Here is a 22,159-nt window from a genome sequence, read left to right as displayed (position 1 = left end):
TTAGAGATCTGTATAATACAGTGATAATGATTGAGATTGCCCTATGTAAATCTCATCTCACGGTATAAGCAGCTCGAATTGTATATACATTCACTGCAATGATTGGCAGCATCGACCCACGTTACCAAATAGATTATCTAGAACTTACCTCATAAAAAATAAGTATACAGTCACATACTTTAGCCCTAACACTATTAAATCCCTACGACGATATGTCTCGATGTTTCTCAACACGGAGCACGACTCTTATTATTAGGATAACTGCAACTACGCATTTGCGGTACTTGCGTACGAGTCATTTGACTTACTTTGGTTTGAATCTGCAACGGCACCGCAACATGTGATACGAAGAAAGTATGATATTCTCCGTTTATTTTTGGTGGCTTACACAGTACACTGTTCTCTCCATAGATATGCGTGCTCTATGATCGGCTAGCTACCATGATAGAGAGATCAGCATTCATTGCTCTACTTTCAAACATGAATGCGAGAATATTTAGTGTAAGGGGGTAGTAACCTTATTAGAAATCTTTTGATGTAAAATGTTAGCGAGTAAGTCACTAACATACTGTTTTGTGTAACGAACAGTGAACCATCCAGATTAATAATTACGTGAGCTGCGAACAGCGAGAGACAATTCTGGGATTACAACAGTCCAAATGAGACAGGAATTCTATAAAGCACTTGTATTTGTTTACGTTTGTCGTATTAGATTGGAATTTATTTGAAAGAACTATCTGCACGCAAACGTCTACTGGACACGACAACAGTAGGTCGATAGACTTGAGAATTCTGGCTGTGGTAGAGTTATCAGGAGATACGGGCATTTCAATAATGAGATTGGCCATGCCCATATTGTGACTGACGAGAAAAAAAATACTTGAGTACATTTCTTTGTTTCTTTCAAATACTACAAATAGCATACAGGAAAGAATCGTTTTATTATATTTGTTATAATAGCAAAAAAATTATAAAATTGTAGTTATGAAGAAATTTCTCTATCAAAGACACGCTCACAAAAACAAATTTATGACTCAAATCGTACAGAAATCAGGATTTTGAGGAAAACTGGACAATGCACGCATGGTATAGAGTCACTGGAGAAATTTTTGAAGCGCGACAACAAACTGTCTGCATTCCCAAACATTTACCTAAACATAGTATTTATTTTGTTAACCGAACTTAAGTTGCTGGCTGATCAGTTTTATTTTCAGCAAAGTACCTCTTATCTTCATTGTTGATTCTCTCCTCTGATGTTGGTTAAGGTGCAATGGGTGATACACAGGTGGTAGGAAAAGGAGCAGTTTCTTAAGGCCCTTTACCTTTGCCCCTGTGATTATATTTCCTTCTGGATACACTGCCATATGGTCAGGCACACCTATTGGCAGCGAATGACCCGCCTTGTGTCTATCAAAAGTCACACTCGTAAACCCTTCCATCTGACACGTGGAGTATACGAATTTGGTTTTTATTAAATAGATAAATTCTATACGAATTCCCTGAATTTTCAGACGATTTCATACGTTCAGACGTTACTTATTACTATCAGTAGTCTTCTGTCTGGGATCCATCTGATCTTTAAATGATTTGAGGAGTGACATAAAGTAATTTTTCTGCATTCTCACCGCTTGAATTCCATTTTAGTTCTTCCGTCCAGAGGTCAACTACAGAGATATTATTTGTGATGCGGGCTTTGTGACAGAAAAATGTGCATAATGTCATCTGTTATAAAACATACTCGTTTCAAACTTCTCGTCATTTTGCTAAAAAGATAACATCCTAGGACAGATATTAGGAAATTCACGTAATTTCTCTCACAACTGTTGGAATGTGTTGCAATACGGGTTCCGGAACAAACTGTGCAGTGAAGAACATCATTATTATCCTTAACAGTATTATTAACTTTATTACTACAGTATCAATATATGCCAAATGCAGTTTTGTTTGGCAAACCCTTCATACCACATAAAGAGCGCAGCACATTTACTTTCGCGCTAAATAAAACAGTTTCGAATTCGTTACAAAAGGCTCTATGCAGGTCAGCCATTATTTACACACATTTAAATCTATATCATTACGACCATTTTAGTACACAAGGTGTATTACGTTAAATCAAACAGAAAATGACAATAAGTGTGATGATCTCACGTGTTAAAAAATGTAGACAACGTTTTAAATGTAGGAGAAGGTAGAAATTCTTTTATGTATCTGTAATTTGGGGAATAAGGGCTTTGAGATATATATACCATATTGCGGATTTGAAGCCCTTAATTTTGTAGCTGTTGCTTTTTAAACAAGAGAAATCCTAACTGCCGAAGTTTTTGAACGTATTGGTCACTGTTTGTATTTTCAGTTCCGTCCACTGATCTGGAACAGCTTTAAGAATGTGTATCATAACATACTGGGTCACAGAGGTCGACTGGCAACAGAAATCAATGCTTGAAGTGGACCATAAGTGGACGAACGGAAAACTGCAGCAGCAAGTCTGAGGGGCAAACGCCGCGACTGAAACTTAGTGGCGGGACGAAACTTCTTTCTCAGATGTCAAACATAAAAGTTTTCAGGGATAAAGGCTAAGCCCGAAGGGCTCCTGTTCTCTCACGTTCTTCTTTCCACGTTGCAGTATAACGGAGCATGCGCCGTGTTCGCTCTTCTAGAGACCTACACTTCGTCGAGGCTGCAATTTTTCTGTGTGCCTTACGTTTCTTCAAAGCAGTTCCTGTATTCACGTCGACAGCTGTATAACCCCGCGACCCGCCTACTCCTTTATTGTGTTCTCTCCTTCTCGTGCTCCCTGTATTGCCACATTGCGTCTGATTCACGCGCAGATTTTCATCATCCGAGGCCGATCTCGGATAGCAGACAGCGTCATGATTTCTTTTTTTTCCCTTCATTCCTCTTCTTTCCTCTGCCCTTTGCAACGAAGTACAGCACACATAATTTACGACTCAGTTAAAAATATTAGAGTTGCGCTAATTTGGGAAAGCACTCCGTCTTCAAGCCACAAGTGGCCAATCGGAACTATCCGACCGCCGTGTCATACTCAGATGGCGTGTGGTCAGCACGCCACTCTCCCAGACATTATGTCGTTATGATGGTTTTCTTTGACCGGAGCCGCTACTATTCGGTCGAGTAGCTCCTCAGTTGGCATCACGAAGCTGAGTGCACCCCGAAAATGGCAACAGCGCATTGCGGCCCGGTTGGTCACCCATCCAAGTACCAGCCACGCCCGACAGCGCTTAACTTCGGTGATCTGACGGGAACCGGTGTATCAACTGCGGCAAGGCCGTTGCCTCTAATTTGGGAAAGGACGGAGATAATTGTTAGTAAGCAAGGAAAAAATATTACACTGTCACATGTCTGACAGATACACATGGAGAGTGTGTCCTTTTATTGATTATCGTTCATTACAGTGAAACACTAATTAAAACGTAGGAAATAGCACTGCCTAACGCTGAATCGAGAACCTAAGACATTCTTACCTAAACCAAAAGTCACTGTGAAACATGATAACACGAAGTGCGTCCCTTTTCTGAATTACACCCATCCGAAAACGACAAATCAAAAACTAACGCATTCTGATACCTTTCACCCAACACCAGACAGAAATGCTCTGACGAGAATGTCTGATAACTACCCAGACGAGTCAGAAATTATTCGAAAACACCACTACCAGCGAAAGACTTCCCTGTTCTTAATAGTAGAAGGAAGGGTTCATGGCCAACCAAAATCTCTTGCTTCGGTTCTTACTTTATCATCGTTTTTTGAATCTGTTTCCTTCTCCGTTGTACTTATCCCCGCACTATCCAGAGAACGGTTCCTCCGGCTCAAAAACCTTTGGAGCGAGGTTTATTGGTCTTGAAGTTTCCAACCACTCTGTCTCTTCAGGCTTCGCTTTCTTTATCTTTCTCATGGCTTATCGTGTACAAAACGACGTTACTCAGAGAACGGTTCCTCAGTTTAAAAAACGTTCCTTGTGTTTCACACTCCCAGACAACTTTCTCGCTTTACACCTGTTATGACCCGACCTTTCTCTGTCTCCATGGTACGTTTATCTTCAAACCCGCAAAATCACTCAACGACAGTCACACGCGGAAGATAAATAAAATTAAACAACACTAGCTTAAATCGGAATAAATGAAATAAAACACCTAGCTGGGACCCACAGAGGCAGTCTTCCAGCGTAAAAATTAAGTGTGCCAAATTCGATAACGGTGCAACAAACATGACGGACAAGTGACAAATTTAGTCAAGTTATATAAAACGAACCGATGGGCACGTTTCACAACTAATGATTGATACTTCAATGATATACTGGTGAAGCTGGTGATAAATTAAAAGGACAGTGTTCGTGATAAAGATAAAATTTCGAGTAGTAGAATGGGACCGGTTGGAACCGCAGAAAGCTACTAAATAATGACGTGGAGGATGGAGGAAACGGAAGGATAGGATGAGGTGAAGCGTTGTTGTCTGGGACGGAAAGAATGGCATATCTTGGGATGGATTTCATCATTAGGTAAGAAGAGTTAATTGAAGTTCCAGAGGGTGAGGATCGATAAAGTATGGAGATACGTGGAAGTTAAGATATGGATGTAGTGGCGCAGAGGGGTACCTGGGTTGCTGATTAGTGCGTAGGGTATTAGGTACTTTGACTAGATTTTCCTATTTGTGTATTGTTTCGAAGTTGCTACAAGAAGAGAAGAAGGTGTGGAAATGGATGAGTTGGTATAGGATGCGAGTTAGGTTAGGTAGGTGGATGTGGCCGGCACGGTGGAGTACATACGCTTCGTTTCGATGGATCTAATCTAGAAGAGAGAAATCCAAGCTGTTTGGTATACTTTAGTCAGACTAATGGTTTACTTAATCTTGATTGCGTAGTTAACTTGGATAAAATGTGAACTCCGACACTTTAACTAGTCAGTTCTCAAACAGAACGGTACAAAATCCCTCTCGTTAACGCCTATTGTTTGTAAAGTAGAACAGTGACATGATGCGGTTTGGGGAGAGCGTAACATTTGCCTACAGCTCTGCCGACTGAGTTACACTGCTGCGGTTATGATGATCTGTTTTCGTATGCACAACACAGCGAGCAAAGTGTTTGCTTATGAGGCTGGCAAGATGTTTACAGCGTCAGTCTTAATCCTCTTTTCACTAACGACTCACCTGTGTCAATAGCGTACTCGTGGGAAATGAATCTACTGTAGCACTCCAGACGTATTAATCCCGTACTGTCTCGGGCGTGTAACGATGGTTAGTTTTGATGTAACATCGGCGTCCAAACTGCGTCTGTTGTGAAAGCTGTCTGGTGTGTTAAAAAGTGAAATTGTGTTTGTAAGGGACTATCCTTCTTACAAAAGGTCGAAATATAATAAAGGAATTCAGGAACTAGCAATGACAGTAGGAAACGGATTGGTAATGATGGTAAAAACGTCGAACTGCTAAAATATCAAGGCTCCCTACACTAAAGAGCTAACTACATTTACTTAGTATGTGCTGGAAAGAGGGAAGCTATACCAGAACCGTGGTCACAAAAAAAGGTAATATCACTATTTAAAAACGGACACGGCAATTGCTGCAAAAACTATAGATGAATTAGCTTACTGGACACCACATACAAAGTTTATCTAAGCTTAGTGAACGAAATGTTACAGGTTATAGCAGAGAGTTTATTAGTCGAAGACAAAATGGGATTTAGGAGTGGCAGATTGACACCAGATGCAGTATTACAACTGAACAAACAACCAAAAAACAAATATAGTACAATAGGGAAATCTATTTAGTATTTATTGGTTCTGTTAATGTTCATAGAAAAGAGCTATGGATTAGTATAAGGAAACGAGGATATTCATAGTACATAATACACGTTTTAAAAAGTCTGTACGAACACACGACTATTACATACAAATGGTACTCTAACACAGCCTATAGCAACAAACAAAAGAGTGAGATACGGGTGTACCATTTCACCATTCACCAATTCTTAACATTTACTTATATGACACAGTTCGGAAATGGAAAGAGATTTTTAACGGGGCAATTAAGATTACAATAATTCCGCTTGAATTATCGCTTGTATGTAGACGAAGCCACACTGCTGTCGGACAGTGAAGATGTCCTAAAAAGGGTAATAGATTTATCAGGCAAGGCTTGAGAAGAGTAGGGAAACGGATTGAAGTCATATCCAGAACCACACACATGGACTAGCAACGGCGGAAATCTTAAGTAACTTCAAACGCTGAATTAACGTCACGAAACCTGTGCTGCAAAAGTTGTTTCAAATCTGAAGAACAAGAGGAAAGCCTAAGAAAACGTTGCATGGTTATATAAGAGTACTTGTAAATATAGCATACTGCATTTAACGCACATATAAGAACAAACGTGTATTACAGGCCACTGAAGATGCTTCATGAATAAAAGAAGCGAAATGCGTAGGGTAACAAACATGCTCCCATTCATTTACTAGCAAATTCGAAACATAAGTCCATGAAAAGTACTTTACCTGACAGAAGAAAGGGAAGAAACCCGAAGAGGAGGAGGAAACGAACTGAAACTTTGTGGTTAGGGAGGGTATGTGATGTTATTTCGGTGATCACAGAATCGAGCCAAATTTATGTAGAAACCGATCTACCCGTCCGCCAACGGTGTATATGTGTACGATGCTACACTGACATCCGAGGTTACATAAATTAATCAATAAATAAAAAACTAAAAAAAAATAAATGTCTTTTGTGTGATTCACCTATTTTTGCCACGCAGTGTGAATAGAAGCATATACATGGCCTAGAGTGCTACTGGTGAACTAAATAAATTTCAAAGTTAAGTGTTCAATATGCAAGTAACTGAAATTTTACAAAGAGTTTTCATGACCAATTTCTGCTCTTGACAGTCATAATTAGCCTTTAACAAAATTGAGGGTGGTTCAGCGACCAATGCACAGCTTCATGTTGAAAATTACTGTTAGCCACAGGTATGGAAGTAAATACGAGTAGGTTAGGGGAAAGACTAGAATGGAAGACGTAACTTGATTGTGGTGAAAGTAATTTGAAATGGGTTGGGAAAGAGATCGGAAGGTGATTGGTATACAAGTAAAGGAAGCTCTTTCCTGGATTTGCAAGAAATAAGGAAAGGCTGAAGAGACAAACTAATGGAAGGTAGGTAGATGGCATTAGAAAATATGCGGGAATACTAGAGATTTAAGTCGCTGGAGATCATAAGACATGTATGTACACACAGGTATCGGTTGTCGGTAAGTGTACGTCAAATTGTTGATGATGTTCTTTTGTATATTAGGGTCTACCATAATAGTGATTATTTATTTAAAAAGAAATCACATATCTGGCTTAGAGTTAATTTTTTAATCAATAGAATTTGCGAAATTCATAGAAAGAACAGTTCACGGCTCTTATTAAGATATTGTCGGCACAGCATCTGGCCTCTTTACCACCTTCCCAAGGCTTCCACCTTCCAAAGGCTTACACGTTAGTGACTATGTAATCTGCGAGAAAGAGAGTGTATGGGGGGGGGGGGGGGGTAATAAATCTCTCATTTTGTGCCATTGTGCCAACTCGTCGCAGGCAGCTAAGTTGTCTTACCAAAGGTGGTCACGATTTATTCGATTTATTCACGCGATGTCATGCCATTTCTTTTTTTTTTTCGCTGATTGTGTATAGGAGATCGGTGCTGCTGTAAAAAGGTTACTCCCTCAGAATATACTTGTCACACCCGTATTACTTCTAATATGAGTACACTCGACAGCGTCAAGTCGACCATCTACCCAGCGAAACGTTTCAACTTCACGAGAACAGAACCAATCTCAAGGTACCGCAAACACAGGGCACAGCCACAAGTCATCTCGCAATCTCCACCCCCTGCGTCCGTGGATGTATTTGGAGTCGAAACTGGCAACTTGCTGCCTGTGCACTCGTAATGGACATTATTTTCAGAGAGCAGTCGGAAAATATCACGTTCCGCCAAGCGCGATTCAGACTGTCGTCAGCAAACACTAATCGGTAGAGTTGAGGACTTGAATAGCCCAAAGGTTGTTAGACGTTGCGCATGTACACAAAGAGCCAAAGAAACTGGTACCCCTGCCTAATATCGTGTAGGGCCAACGCGAGCACACACAGAGGTGCCGCAACACGACGTGGCATGGACTAGATTAACGTCTGAAGAAGTGCTGGAGAGAATTGACACTATGAGTCCTGCAGGGGTATCCATGCGAGTGGGTGAAGATCTCTTCTGAACAGCACGTTGCAAGGCATCCCACATATGTTCAATAATGTTCATGTCTTGGGAGTTTGGTGGCCAGTGGAAGTGTTTACCCTCCGAAGAGTGTTCCTGGAGCCACTCTGTAGCAATTGTGGACGTGTGGAGTGTCGCATTGTCCTGCTGGAATTGCCTGAGTTCGTCGGAATGCACAGTGGACGTGAATGGATGCATGTGATCAGACAGGATGCTTACGTACATGTTATCTGTCAGAGTCGTACCTAGACGTATCAGAGATCCCATATCACTCCAAATGTACACGCTCCACACCATTACAGAGCCTCTACCAGCTTGAATAGTACCCTGCTCACATGAAAGGTCCATAGATTCATCAGGTTGTCTCCATACTCGTACACGTCGCTCGATACAATTTGAAACGAGACTGTTCAAGTCATCAACAGTCCAACATCAATGTTGACGGGCCCAGGCGATGCGTAAAGCTTTGTGTCGTGCAGTCATCAGGGGTACACGAGTGGGCCTTCTGCTCCGAAAGCCCATATCGATGATGTTTCGTTGAATGGTTCGTACGCTGACACTTGTTGATGGTCCAGCATTGAAATCTGTAGCAACTTGCGGAAGGGTTGCACTTCTGTCATGTTGAACAATTCTCTTCTGTCGTCGTTGATCCCGCTCTTTGAGGATCTTTTTCCGTCCGTAGTTGTGTCGGACATCTGATGTTTTATCGGATTCCTGATATTCACGGTACACTCGTGAAATTGTTGTTGTTGTCTTCAGTCCTGAGACTGGTCTAATGCAGCTCTCCATGGCACTCTATCCTGTGCAAACTTCTTCATCTCCCAGTACCTACTGCAGCCTACATCCTTCTGAATCTGCTTAGTGCACACATCCCTTGGTCTCCCTCTACGATTTTTACCCTCCACGCTGCCCTCCAATGATAATTTGTGATCCCTTGATGCCTCAGAACATGTCCTACCAACCGATCCCTTCTTCTAGTCAAGTTGTGCCACAAACTCCTCTTCTTCCCCAATTCTGTTCAATACCTCCTCATTAGTTATGTGATCTAATCTTTAGTATTCTTCTGTAGCACCATATCTCGAAAGCTTCTATTCTCTTCATGTCCAAACTATTTATCGTCCGTGTTTCACTTCCACACATGGCTACACTCCATACAAATACTTTCAGAAACGACTTCTTGACACTTAAATCAATACTCGATGTTAACAAATTTCTCTTCTTCAGAAACGCGTCCTTGCCATTGCCAGTCTACATTTTATATCCTCTCTACTTCGACCATCATCAGTTATTTTCCTCCCCAAATAGCAAAACTCCTTTACTACATTAAGTGTCTCATTTCCTAATCTAATTCCCTCAGCATAACCCGACTTAATTCGACTACATTCCATTATCCTCGTTTTGCTTTTGTTGATGTTCATCTTATACCCTCCTTTCACAACGGCCTTGCTGTTGTGTTATTGCGAACTGCTGAAAGCAAAAGGAAACTACAGCCGTAATTTTTCCTGAAGGCATGCAGCTTTACTGTATGATTAAATGATGGTGGCGTCCTCTTGGGTAAAATATTCCGAAGATAAAATAGTCCCCCATTCGGATCTCTGGGCGGGGACTCTCAAGAGGACGTCGTTATCAGGAGAAAGAAAACTGGCGTTCTACGAATCGGAGCGTGGAATGTCAGATCCCTTAATCGGGCAGGTAGAAAATTTAAAAAGGGAAATGGATAGGTTAAAGTTAGATATAGTGGGAATTAGTGAAGTTCGGTGGCAGGAGGAGCTCAGTTGAATACAGGATTATAAATACAAAATCAAATAGGGGTAATGCAGGAGTAGCTTTAAAAATGAATAGGAAAATAGGAGTGCGGGTAAGCTACTACAAACAGCATAGTGAACGCATTACTGTGGCCAAGATCGACATGAAGCCCACGTCTACTACAGTAGTACAAGTTTATATGCCAACTAGCTCTGCAGATGATGAAGAAATTCATGAAATGTATGATGAGATAAAAGAAATTATTAAGGTAGTGAAGGGAGACGAAAATTTAATAGTCATGGGTGACTGGAATTCGACATTAGGAAAAGGAAGAGAAGGAAACGTAGTAGGTGTATATGGATTGGGGCTAAGGAATGAAAGAGGAAGCCGCAAGGTAGAATTTTGCTTAGAGCATATCTTAATCATAGCTAACACTTGTTTCAAGAATCTTGAAAGAAGGTTGTATACATGGAATAACCCTGTAAATACTAGAAGGTTTCAGATAGATTATATAATGGTAAGACAGAGATTTAGGAACCAGGTTTAAATTTGTAAGACATTTCCAGGGACAGATGTGGACTCTGACCACAATCTATTGGTTATGAACTGTAGATTAAAACTGAAGAAACTTTAAAAAGGTGGGAATATAAGGAGATGGGACCTGGATAAACTGAAAGAACTGAGGTTGTACAGAGTTTCAGGGAGAGCATAAAGGAACAATTGACAGGAATGGGGGAAAGAAATACAGTAGAAGAAGAATGGGTGGCTTTGAGAGATGAAATTGTGAAGGCAGCAGAGGATCAAATAGGTAAAAAGTAGAAATTATTGAGTGACAGAAGAGATACTGAAATTAATTGATGAAGGGAGAGAGTACAAAAATGCAGTAAATGAAGCAGGCAGAAAGGAATACAAACGTCTCAAAAATGATATCGACAGAAAGTGCAAAATGGCTAAGCAGGGATGGCTAGAGGACAAATGTAAGTATGTAGAGGCTTATCTCACGAGGGGTAAGATAGATACTGCCTACAGGAAAATGAAAGAAAAGAGAACCACTTGCATGAATATCAAGAGCTCAGATGGAAACCCAGTTCTAAACAAAGAAGGGAAAGCAGAAAGGTGGAAGGAGTATATAGAGGATTATACAGGGGCTATGTTCTTGAGGACAATATTATGGAAATGGAAGGGGATGTAGATGAAGATGAAATGGGAGATACGATACTGCGTGAAGAGTTTGACAGAGCACTGAAAGACCTGAGTCGAAACAAGGCCCCGGGAGTAGACAACATTCCATTAGAACTACTGACAGCCTTGGGAGAGCCAGTCCTGACAAAACTATACTATCTGATGAGCAAGAAGTATGAGACTGGCAAAATTCCCTCAGACTTCAATAAGAATATAATAATTCCAATCCCAAAGAAAGCAGGTGTTGACAGATGTGAAAATTACAGAACTATCAGTTTAATAAGTCACAGCTGCAAAATACTAACGCGAATTCTTTACAGACGAATGGAAAAACTGGTAGAAGCCGACCTCGGGGAAGATCAGTTTGGATTCCGTAGAAATGTTGGAACACGTGAGGCAATACTGACCCTACGACTTACTTTAGAAGAAAGATTAAGGAAGGGAAACCTACGTTTCTAGCATTTGTAAACTTAGAGAAAGCTTTTGACAACGTTGACTGGAATACTCTCTTTCAAATTCTGAAGGTGGCAGGGGTAAAATACAAGGAGCGAAAGGCTATTTACAGTTTGTACAGAAAGCATATGGCAGTTATAAGAGTCGAGGGACATGAAAGAGATGCAGTGGTTGGGAAGGGAGTGAGGGTTGTAGCCTCTCCCCGATGCTATTCAATATGTATATTAAGCAAGCAGTGAAGGAAACAAAAGAAAAGTTCGGAGTAGGTACTAAAATCCATTGAGAAGAAATCAAAACTTTGAGGTTCGCCGATGACATTGTAATTCTGTCAGAGACAGCAAAGGACTTGGAAGAACAGTTGGACGGAATGGATGGTCGTATGGAAAAATTCCCACTTCACCGCTTCCTCGGAGATGCTGTGTCCCGCCACTCGTGCATCGACTGTAACACCACGTTCAATCTCAGTTCAATGTGGATAACTTGCCATTGTAGCAGGAGTAACCGAACTAGCATCTGCGTCAGATATTCGTCGTCTTATATAGGCGTTGCCGATCGCTGCACCGTATTCTACCTGTTTACAAATCTCCGTATTTGAATACGCATGCCCATACCAGTGTATAATGTGACTCGATTGATGTAGTGCAGGAATTGGGCTTTGGTAGTGTATTGTTACTGGCTATTACAGAACGAATGTTGCAGGTGTAACTCGCCGGAACGAACTGACAGTCTATTACCGTGTAATATCAATGAAACAGTGTGAATAATTCTGATTTTCTGTGTCAAATGTAGGGGGCATATTTAATTCTTCCACTCCAGGGAAGCTATTCTCGACCACAAGTGACTATAACTGATTTATGTCGAAATTTCCGTCGCATAATCCGTGTTTCGTATAATACAATGAAATTTATAGACAACAAATTGTTGATCCAGAAGAAAGTGTCTGTTACGACAAAAAAAGTAAAAATGGATTCGAGCATGAAAGACTTTACATATATAGCTTATTCAGTTCACATGCGCTATACCTACAATTAATACCAGCATATTCCATCTGCAGAGAAGATTTTGTGACTTCTTGGAACAGGTCTGTAATATTGACATGATCGGTTTCTTCTAATTTTTTCAGTAATATTTCTTCTTCTACAGGTAAATAAACAACTATGGTGTGATGAATTTCATTCACCTTAATGCTATACCAGATTTCTTCTCTGGCTGCGATTTCCGACGACCAATTTTTGTGATGTCAGGTAGTATATGTTTATCTTGAAATTCCAACTTCCACTTTTACTTGGATTTCATTTCTTTTTCGAGAATTTAATATGTTTTGAGATGTTCTCACCGTAGGCTCTAAGGCGTCCAAAACATTCTAAAGCTAAGTAACAAATCCTTCAGTAAATACAATACAGCCATTTGACGATCAACAATACATCCGATACAGGTAAAATCAAGAAACAATAAAAACTTTTAAAGAAAAATATCATGATGTTGCTGTTTGGTAGCTGTTTCTGTATCACTGCGAATGCAACGATATTACTTACAGGTTTCATCATAGTTGCATAACTTCTAGAGCCTATGGATCACGTTATGGACGTTGTTTCTTGTACGTTTTTACGAATATGGGGTACCTGAGAGGGTCACTTTTACTAAAACTGGTTGCCCGTGAATAAATACACATGACAGCAGCTTTTGGCTTTTTCCATTATGTATTTCTTAAACTAGCCCAGTTCCAATTGGTGGAGTCGACTTTCGGAAATCACCTGTTAGATGGGGGGTTAAGGTCCCTGGTATCACACCCTGAAACTATTCACCCTACTGGGTCCTCGTTTCCGAATAATCGACGAAAAACAGGTTCAGAATTTCTTGTGATACACTAGAGGCCTCATTTTCAAATGGCATCGTAGACTAGATTTTCGGTTATTTCTCTGGTAAACTGAAGTTTGTGGATGCGAATCTCTGTATCGAAACGAATGCAATGATTATAGATATTCAATTAATTAGTATGTATTTTTCATTTTTAATCCGTCCCAGCTTCAGTTTAATCATCGTATTAAGTTTCTTGCTCCAGTTTTTCGGCCTTTTAATGGTTTTTACATTTTATTTTGGAACACTCACCCATATGTTTTTTATTATTGGTATGTATTAAATTCGATTTAATTTCTTCGTTTTCATAACTTTATGTTTTTGTTCACATTACTGCAACCTCTATTCTTATAACGCATTTTGTTTGAATTTCGTATGATTTACAAAATTTCTGCAAGCGCACTGTTCCGTCTGTAATACCCATCTTGGTAGGAAATGTTTACTGAAATTACGTATGTGGAATATGTACGGTAACGTGTTCAGAGTAGCTTCTACTGGAGCAGGCAAAGTGCAGTGTTAGACTTCGGCATTCACCTCCAGTTCAGCTTACTTCCCGGCTGCTTTAGGAATGGATAAGGGGAGCAATTAAATCGTGGCAGAGATAATAATCATCGACCGCTGCATTACGGAGACGAATTCTGGCGCGAAAACGCCGAAAGTGGGTTGGAAGAGACTGGCGATTTGCTTCTGCATCAATGAGGCGAGATTTGCCTGTGTTACACATGATCTCCATGTAAGACGTGATGAACAAGTTTAAACAAATGAACAATCAAAGGAAGATCACAAACAATGAATGATTACCAAAACATTACAGGACAACGTATGGTCTCCTAACACAATAGCTCTGTAAGGACATACAGAATACGTTTGTTTAGGGAGATAGATAGGGACATCTTCATGTTTAAGAAGGGAAGAGTATTACTCTATCGTATATCTTGCAGATACATTTGAGAAACGTATTTCTGTGCTAACTACCGAGCCCTATTGCAAACTGGGGTGAGAGAGTAGGGAATGAATACGGCGTGCCGGGGAACGGACACCTGGTGATTCTGTAAGTGAATTCAAGGGATAACTCGAAACATTTGCCTGATTTTGCTGAATCAAGGAAGTCGTTTGGAAGTCAGCATAAAAGCTCCTAGTGAGTCACAAGATTATCTGAAATTCTTTTTAAGCAGTTACCAGCAAATGAGGGCACTCGAGGGTGAGTAGCTGCGTGGTGATAAACCCAGCACCCTAACCTAACCTACATCACTGTACAGACACTTTCAATCGTGATCCCACCGCTGAGGATTTCTACATCTACATCTACACTTCTCAAGCCACTATACGGTGCGTAGGGTAGCACTTAGCTCTCCTAGTTACATCTTCTCCTAAAGATTTTCAACATTTCACGGCCCTGTGAGCAACTGGTCCACACACAGTTTTTACAGTAGGTGTGTGGATCACCTCCATGAAGGCAAATTGAGTACCCCATTGCCGCCACATTATCCCCTACTTTAGTGTTTTCTGCAACTCATAACCATAACTTCGTCAAGAAGCTCAATCAGACACGTGCATTAGTTTTTGACTTGATTCTAGACCATTTCAGGTTAATGACCAACTATTTTATATGGCCCGTATTGCCGGATGTTAAAGATTAGATAGATTTGTTCATAAGTTCGATTATGACCATTTGTGTGCTATGTCAATAGGATGTTCATGCGTTGTAAGCATAGCTAAGCAAGTGTTTAACAATTACGTCTTAAAAATTTCTAGACCTAGTCATAATAATGACGATGTTGGCTTTATATTATCCTTCTCATTCCTAAATACTTTTTAGGTGATTAAACCTCGTACTTAAGCACAAAATTTTCCTAGACAGGCCATACCTTGTAAGCACATAATGTCTTCCTCATATCATGACCAATGAATATTTCATAAATGTTAAGACAGTCGATCTAAGTACATTCTGCACAGGATAACACATACGCCCTTTTCCTTTAGCTATACCTTTTATTTCATTTTACTAGTAAATTCAAGGTCAGGAGTTAAGTTCGCGTCTTGTCCCAACAAGTAATTATCATACAGTTTATGCGCAGGCGCAACGTATTGTGTCCGCCTAGGCGGGCCTCATGGCGCTACGATCAGTTCCAGTACAGCACTCTTGGCTGCCGCATGGCAGTCGCGAAGTGGGGGCCGAGGCAGTTCCAGATAAGTTTTTACAGTCTGACTATAATTTTTGGATTTGTAGCTTTAGCTTGACGACGTCCGCTATGGACAAACGGTAGTTACTGTTACTTTGAAGAAGGTTGGGTTATTCCGACTGAAACCTTTCCGGAAATTAGAAAGAAGGTCAGCACTGACCGTAATTTTGATGATTTATTAACAGCAAAATCGATTTTCGGTTACATAACGATCATCTTCAGTGCTGGAAGTTAAACATTTCACACAGCGACCAATGAATAAGAAACAAAAGACCGCAAGTACACCTAGCTATAAAAGAACCGTTGGTAAGAACATACATTTAGCGTACAAATTAAAGCTCGTAGGCACTGGTATCTAGGTATTATCAGTAACAGAAGCTATGAAACAATAACTGAAGCCGCTGTTTACATTCACCTATACAGCAGACCTCGGTGTGACAGTAAAAAGGAATGGGGAAATGCACAACTTGCCAACATACGCTGGCCTGTTATTTTCGAAACAACTTAAAAAACATGCGAGAATAAAAATCAGCAGGTAAATTATAAGGTGTCATATTGCAGGATTAGTAAAAAAGAAAAAAATATACAAATAACATGACATCAAGTATAACAGAATTTGCTGTAGCCTAGTAATCCCATTTGGCGTGGAAAGTAAGAGGTGCAAAGTTCTTAATTAACGTAAAATGTTACGTCGAAACCAAGAAGTCAAATACACAGATAGTTGAGATTGTACAATATGCCACGATTTAACAGGTTAAAATGTCACGAAACACAATATTCTTTCGAATTTTTTTTAGGGTACAGACTAACAATTTTTCATCGTATTTAACGACGTGATGATACACCCATCTCATTCGTCCCGTTTGGACATGTTAACACATTATAACTGTTTCTGAGGCTTAATTATAAAAAACATCGTAATTGTGAAAAGCAGAATGATGTAAAAGCACATAGCGGGTGCAGAGGTCGTTTGGCGCACTCATCAGTAAGAACTACTGCTACAAATTGCAAAGAATTAGTGATATGTTGGATAGAGGCATAAGTGTACGAAATACGCTAGCCTAGTACAAAAAACCTCCACTACCAAACCTATTATTTATAGTAAAAATTCCTTATATGATATGAACAGAACTTGGGTATAAGAAAAGTGTTCTCTTTAAAGCATAAAACCTTTGTCCCAAAAAATACATCGCACTCTGGTTATACACTTTTGCAAAAGCACTGGGTCAGTACCCATCATACATACATTTACAGTTGATACAACAGAACTGGAAACTGTCAAGCAAACGGTTTTGAATACTCATATTAAGGAGATACAGGGTGTTTCAAAAATGACCGGTATATTTGAAACGGCAATAAAAACTAAACGAGCAGCGATAGAAATACACCGTTTGTTGCAATATGCTTGGGACAACAGTACATTTTCAGGCAGACAAACTTTCGAAATTACAGTAGTTACAATTTTCAACAACAGATGGCGCTGCGGTCTGGGAAACTCTATAGTACGATATTTTCCACATATCCACCATGCGTAGCAATAATATGGCGTAGTCTCTGAATGAAATTACCCGAAACCTTTGACAACGTGTCTGGCGGAATGGCTTCACATGCAGATGAGATGTACTGCTTCAGCTGTTCAGTTGTTTCTGGATTCTGGCGGTAAACCTGGTCTTTCAAGTGTCCCCACAGAAAGAAGTCACAGGGGTTCATGTCTGGCGAATAGGGAGGCCAATCCACGCCGCCTCCTGTATGTTTCGGATAGCCCAAAGCAATCACACGATCATCGAAATATTCATTCAGGAAATTAAAGACGTCGGCCGTGCGATGTGGCCGGGCACCATCTTGCATAAACCACGAGGTATTCGCAGTGTCGTCTAAGGCAGTTTGTACCGCCACAAATTCACGAAGAATGTCCAGATAGCGTGATGCAGTAATCGTTTCGGATCTGAAAAATGGGCCAATGATTCCTTTGGAAGAAATGGCGGCCCAGACCAGTACCTTTTGAGGATCCAGGAACGATGGGACTGCAACATGGGGCTTTTCGGTTCCCCATATGCGCCAGTTCTGTTTATTGACGAAGCCGTCCAGGTAAAAATAAGCTTCGTCAGTAAACCAAATGCTGCCCACATGCATATCGCCGTCATCAATCCTGTGCACTATATCGTTAGCGAATGTCTCTCGTGCAGCAATGGTAGCGGCGCTGATGGGTTGCCGCGTTTGAATTTTGTATGGATAGAGGTGGAAACTCTGGCGCATGAGACGATACGTGGACGTTGGCGTCATTTGGACCGCAGCTGCAACACGGCGAACGTAAACCCAAGGCCGCTGTTGGATCACCTGCTGCACTAGCTGCGCGTTGCCCTCTGTGGTTGCCGTACACGGTCGCCCTACCTTTCCAGCACGTTCATCCGTCACGTTCCCAGTCCGTTGAAATTTTTCAAACAGATCCTTTATTGTATCGCTTTTCGGTCCTTTGGTTACATTAAACCTCCGTTGAAAACTTCGTCTTGTTGCAACAACACTGTGTTCTAGGCGGTGGAATTCCAACACCAGAAAAATCCTCTGTTCTAAGGAATAAACCATGTTGTCTACAGCACACTTGCACGTTGTGAACAGCACACGCTTACAGCAGAAAGACGACATACAGAATGGCGCACCCACAGACTGCGTTGTCTTCTATATCTTTCACATCACTTGGAGCGCCATCTGTTGTTGAAACTTGTAACTACTGTAATTTCGAAAGTTTGTCCGCCTGAAAATGTACTGTTGTCCCAAGCATATTGCAACAAACGGTGTATTTCTATCGCTGCTCGTTTAGTTTTTATTGCCGTTTCAAATATACCGGTCATTTTTGAAACACCCTGTAATTTTATTACATGTCTTGTAGCAGTAGTGGGACCCCTTATAACATAAAAGCTGATTTTTAAAATACTCATACTATCTAGAAATAGCGAATCTGCTAGTCGCCCTCCACGCATGGTGTCTTGGATATCACGTGAGAAAAGGGCAAGGTGAATTTCGTACGAGCGATGCTTTCTTAATCCATGCTGCTTTGTAGGCAGAAGCTTCTCTCTCTCAAGGAAATTTATTTCCCCTCGCACGTTCGTCAAAGCTGAGTTGCACTATTTACACAGGCATTCCCTCACAAGGGACTTCCAAGTTGGTGGGAAATGACGCTTCGCTGGATAAAAATAAGCGGTTCAAAACTGAGATTCAGGCCTGCAAATATTTCCATGCGGCGCACTCTCGAGAGGATAGTAGAGGCGACGCGTGGGCGGCTGGAGACGGACGCCACCTGCTCGCTCCGTTAGGCGGGTGAGATGGAGCGCCGCGGCCAAAGCGAGGAGCTGGAGTCGAGCGCGCGGTGTGGGATTAGCGGCGCCTGCCCGAGCTGCTGGCAGCGGCCGGCTGAATAGGCCGGGACGAGCTGCTAATGGCGGGGGCGCGCTATCGGGGCGGTAATTGGCCGAGCCCCGGCGCTCGTTAGGCCCCGTGCTCTCCTCTGACGTCGCACGCCGAGCCGCGATGCCGCACCTCATTTCCTCGCGCCGCTGCTCTTGAGCCCTCGAGGTCACCATTCCGCCCGCCTTCACCCACCGAGTAGCGCCAGATTCCCTTTCCGCAGCTTGCAGCAACATGCTCACCGCTTACGGCACACCCCATTGTGTTTGTACTAGACGTGGAAGGGTACACTGCTAAATTACTTCGTTTCGAGACGGCCCAAACAAAATAACCAACACTACTGGCCATTAAAATTGCTACACCAAGAAGAAATGCAAATGGTAAACGGGTATTCGTTGGACAAATATATGATAATAGAACTGACATGTGATTACATTTTCACGCAATTTGGGTGCATAGATCCTGAGAAATCAGTACCCAGAACAACCATCTCTGGCCGTAATAACGGCCTTGATACGCCTGGGCATTGAGTCAAACAGAGCTTGGATGGCGTGTACAGGTACAGCTGCCCATGCAGCTGCAACACGATACCACAGTTCATCAAGAGTAGTGACTGGCGTAGTGTGACGAGCCAGTTCCTCGGCCACCATTGACCAGACGTTTTCAATTGGTGAGAGATCTGGAGAATGTGCTGGCCAGGGCAGCAGTCGAACATTTTCTGTATCCAGAAAGGCCCGTACTGGACCTGCAACATGCGGTCGTGCATTATCCTGCTGAAATGTAGGGTTTAGCAGGGATCTAATGAAGGGTAGAGCCACCGGTCGTAACACATCTGAAATGTAACGTCCACTTTTCAAAGTGCCGTCAATGCGAACAAGAGGTGACCGAGACGTGTACGCAATGGCACCCCATACCATCACGCCAGGTGATACGACAGTATGGTGATGACGAATACACGCTTCCAATGTGCGTTCACTGCGATGTCGCCAAAGACGGATGTGACCATCGTGATGCAGTAAACAGAACCTGGATTCATCCGAAAAAATAACGTTTCGCCATTCTTGCACCCAGGTTCGTCGTTGAGTAAACCATCGCAGGCGCTCCTGTCTGTGATGCAGCGTCAAGGGTAACCGCAGCCATGGTCTCCGAGCTGATAGTCCATGCTGCTGCAAACGTCATCGAACTGTTCGTGCAGATGGTTGTTGTCTTGCAAATGTCCCCATTTGGTGACTCAGGGATCGAGACGTGGCTGCACGATCCGTTACAACCATGCGGATAAGATGCCTGTCATCCTGACGGCTAGTGATACGAAGCCGCTGGGATCCAGCACGGCGTTCCGTATTACCCTCCTGAACCAACCGATTCCATATTCTGCTAACAGTCATTGGATCTCGACCAACGCGAGCAGCAGTGTCGCGATACGATAAGCCGCAATCGCGATAGTCTACAATCCGGCCTTTATCAAAGTCGGAAACGTGACGGTACGCATTTCTCCTCCTTACACATTGGCATCACAACAACGTTCCACCAGGCAACGCCGGACAAGTGCTGTTTCTGTATGAGAAATCAGTTGGAAACTTTCCTCATGTCAGCACGTTGTAGGTGTCGCCACTGGCGCCAACCTTGTGTGAATACTCTGAAAAGCTAATCATTTGTATATCACAGCACCTTCTTCCTGTCGGTTAAACTTCGCGTCTGTAGCACGTCATCTTCATGGTGTAGCAATCTTTTGGTCAGTAGTGTATGTAGATGCAATAATTTTTGACTTCCGAAAGAAATTACATTCCGTGCCCAGTAGCAGATCGAAAGGGGAGGGGGAGGGGTGTGAACGGTTGTGTAGATTAAAACTTAAATAAAAAATTCTGGACAAGTGCGAATAGGACTCGCCCTCTGTAGGCTCCATACAAACTGTCTTCAAGGCAGAATACTAATAATTTCGTGGTGATAATTGCCTGGTGTGAGTCTTTCTATTGGACACCATTTCGGCGATTTGAGTGTCCAGAACCAACGTTAGTAATCCTACCGAGGAAAAGGGACATACAGTTTTATGAGGACCACAATCACGTGTTGTTTCTGGCGAATTCTCACATCGTGAAAGGTGAAAAGGTAGCTTAAAACGAAAACTGAAAATTCGTAATTTTGACCGAGACTGAATCCCACGATCTCTCGGTTTCCAGGCAAGTATTTTATCGCTGGACGACCAGGCCAGATACGTATATCGAATAGTACATCTATCTGTTTTAACGAGTGATGGTTCAAATGGCTGTAAGCGCTATGGGACTTTAACACCGGAGGTCATCAGTCCCCTAGAATTAGAACTACTTAAACCTAACTTAACCTAAGGAAATCATACAACCGATGCCCGACGCAGGATTAGAACCTGCGACTGTAGCAGCAGCGCTGTTCCGGACTGAAGCGCCTAGAACCGCTGGACCACAGCGGCCGGCTTTCGACGAGTCAATTCGTATCAAAATATGTGATATACATATGGGCGTATCTTTGATTGCATTAACGTAACAGCACAAATTATTTACATCACCAAGGACCCATAGACCTTTGTATTTAACATAAATTTCAGCTTGATACCTCTGCCTGTTCCTCACGAAATGGGTTCATAACTGACAGTCAGATGGACAACAAATGATAAAAATATTCTGTGTAATATTGTTACAAATGGACAGTTTTTTGGACTTTTTCCTTTTTTGTGCTCTGAAACCTTGCTTCTTGACAAATTTTGTCATTCTATGTCTACGAGAAGTACCCTATAGGTTCTCAGGACTAGTTTGTGTGTATTGCATTATGTGATATAAGTATTCGCTTCTTTTGATTACATTGACTTAGAAGCTTAAATTTTTCACGCCACTGCCGGACAATCCCTCTTAATGCATGTCGTAAGTTCCAATTTGTAGCATCTATCCGTTCCTGACACCAATGAGTTTTGGTATGACGTATCGATACCACTGTACCAGCATCTTTACGTTGGCAGCAGAACTGCAAAGTTTCTGTCAGACACTGAGAGCTACTGTGAGGGATCCGGCGTACCCAGTGGCACCTGCCCACCGAACCAAATCTCCGTGGCTCTGTACTGTGAGCGT

General features: G+C 41.9%; 1 long non-coding RNA gene and 1 pseudogene across 1 annotated transcript in view; one reads left to right on the top strand and one right to left on the bottom strand.

The window, feature by feature from the left end:
• LOC126101144 (uncharacterized) overlaps positions 1-22,159 on the top strand; it is a 493,850-nt gene that overhangs the window by 168,007 nt on the left and 303,684 nt on the right. The window lies entirely within an intron of this gene.
• LOC126102235 (5S ribosomal RNA) lies at positions 3,177-3,294 on the bottom strand (annotated as a pseudogene).

Source organism: Schistocerca cancellata, chromosome 9 (genome assembly GCF_023864275.1).
Source record: "Schistocerca cancellata isolate TAMUIC-IGC-003103 chromosome 9, iqSchCanc2.1, whole genome shotgun sequence".
Classification (NCBI taxonomy): domain Eukaryota; kingdom Metazoa; phylum Arthropoda; class Insecta; order Orthoptera; family Acrididae; genus Schistocerca; species Schistocerca cancellata.
This window is presented reverse-complemented; position numbering and strand designations above follow the sequence as displayed.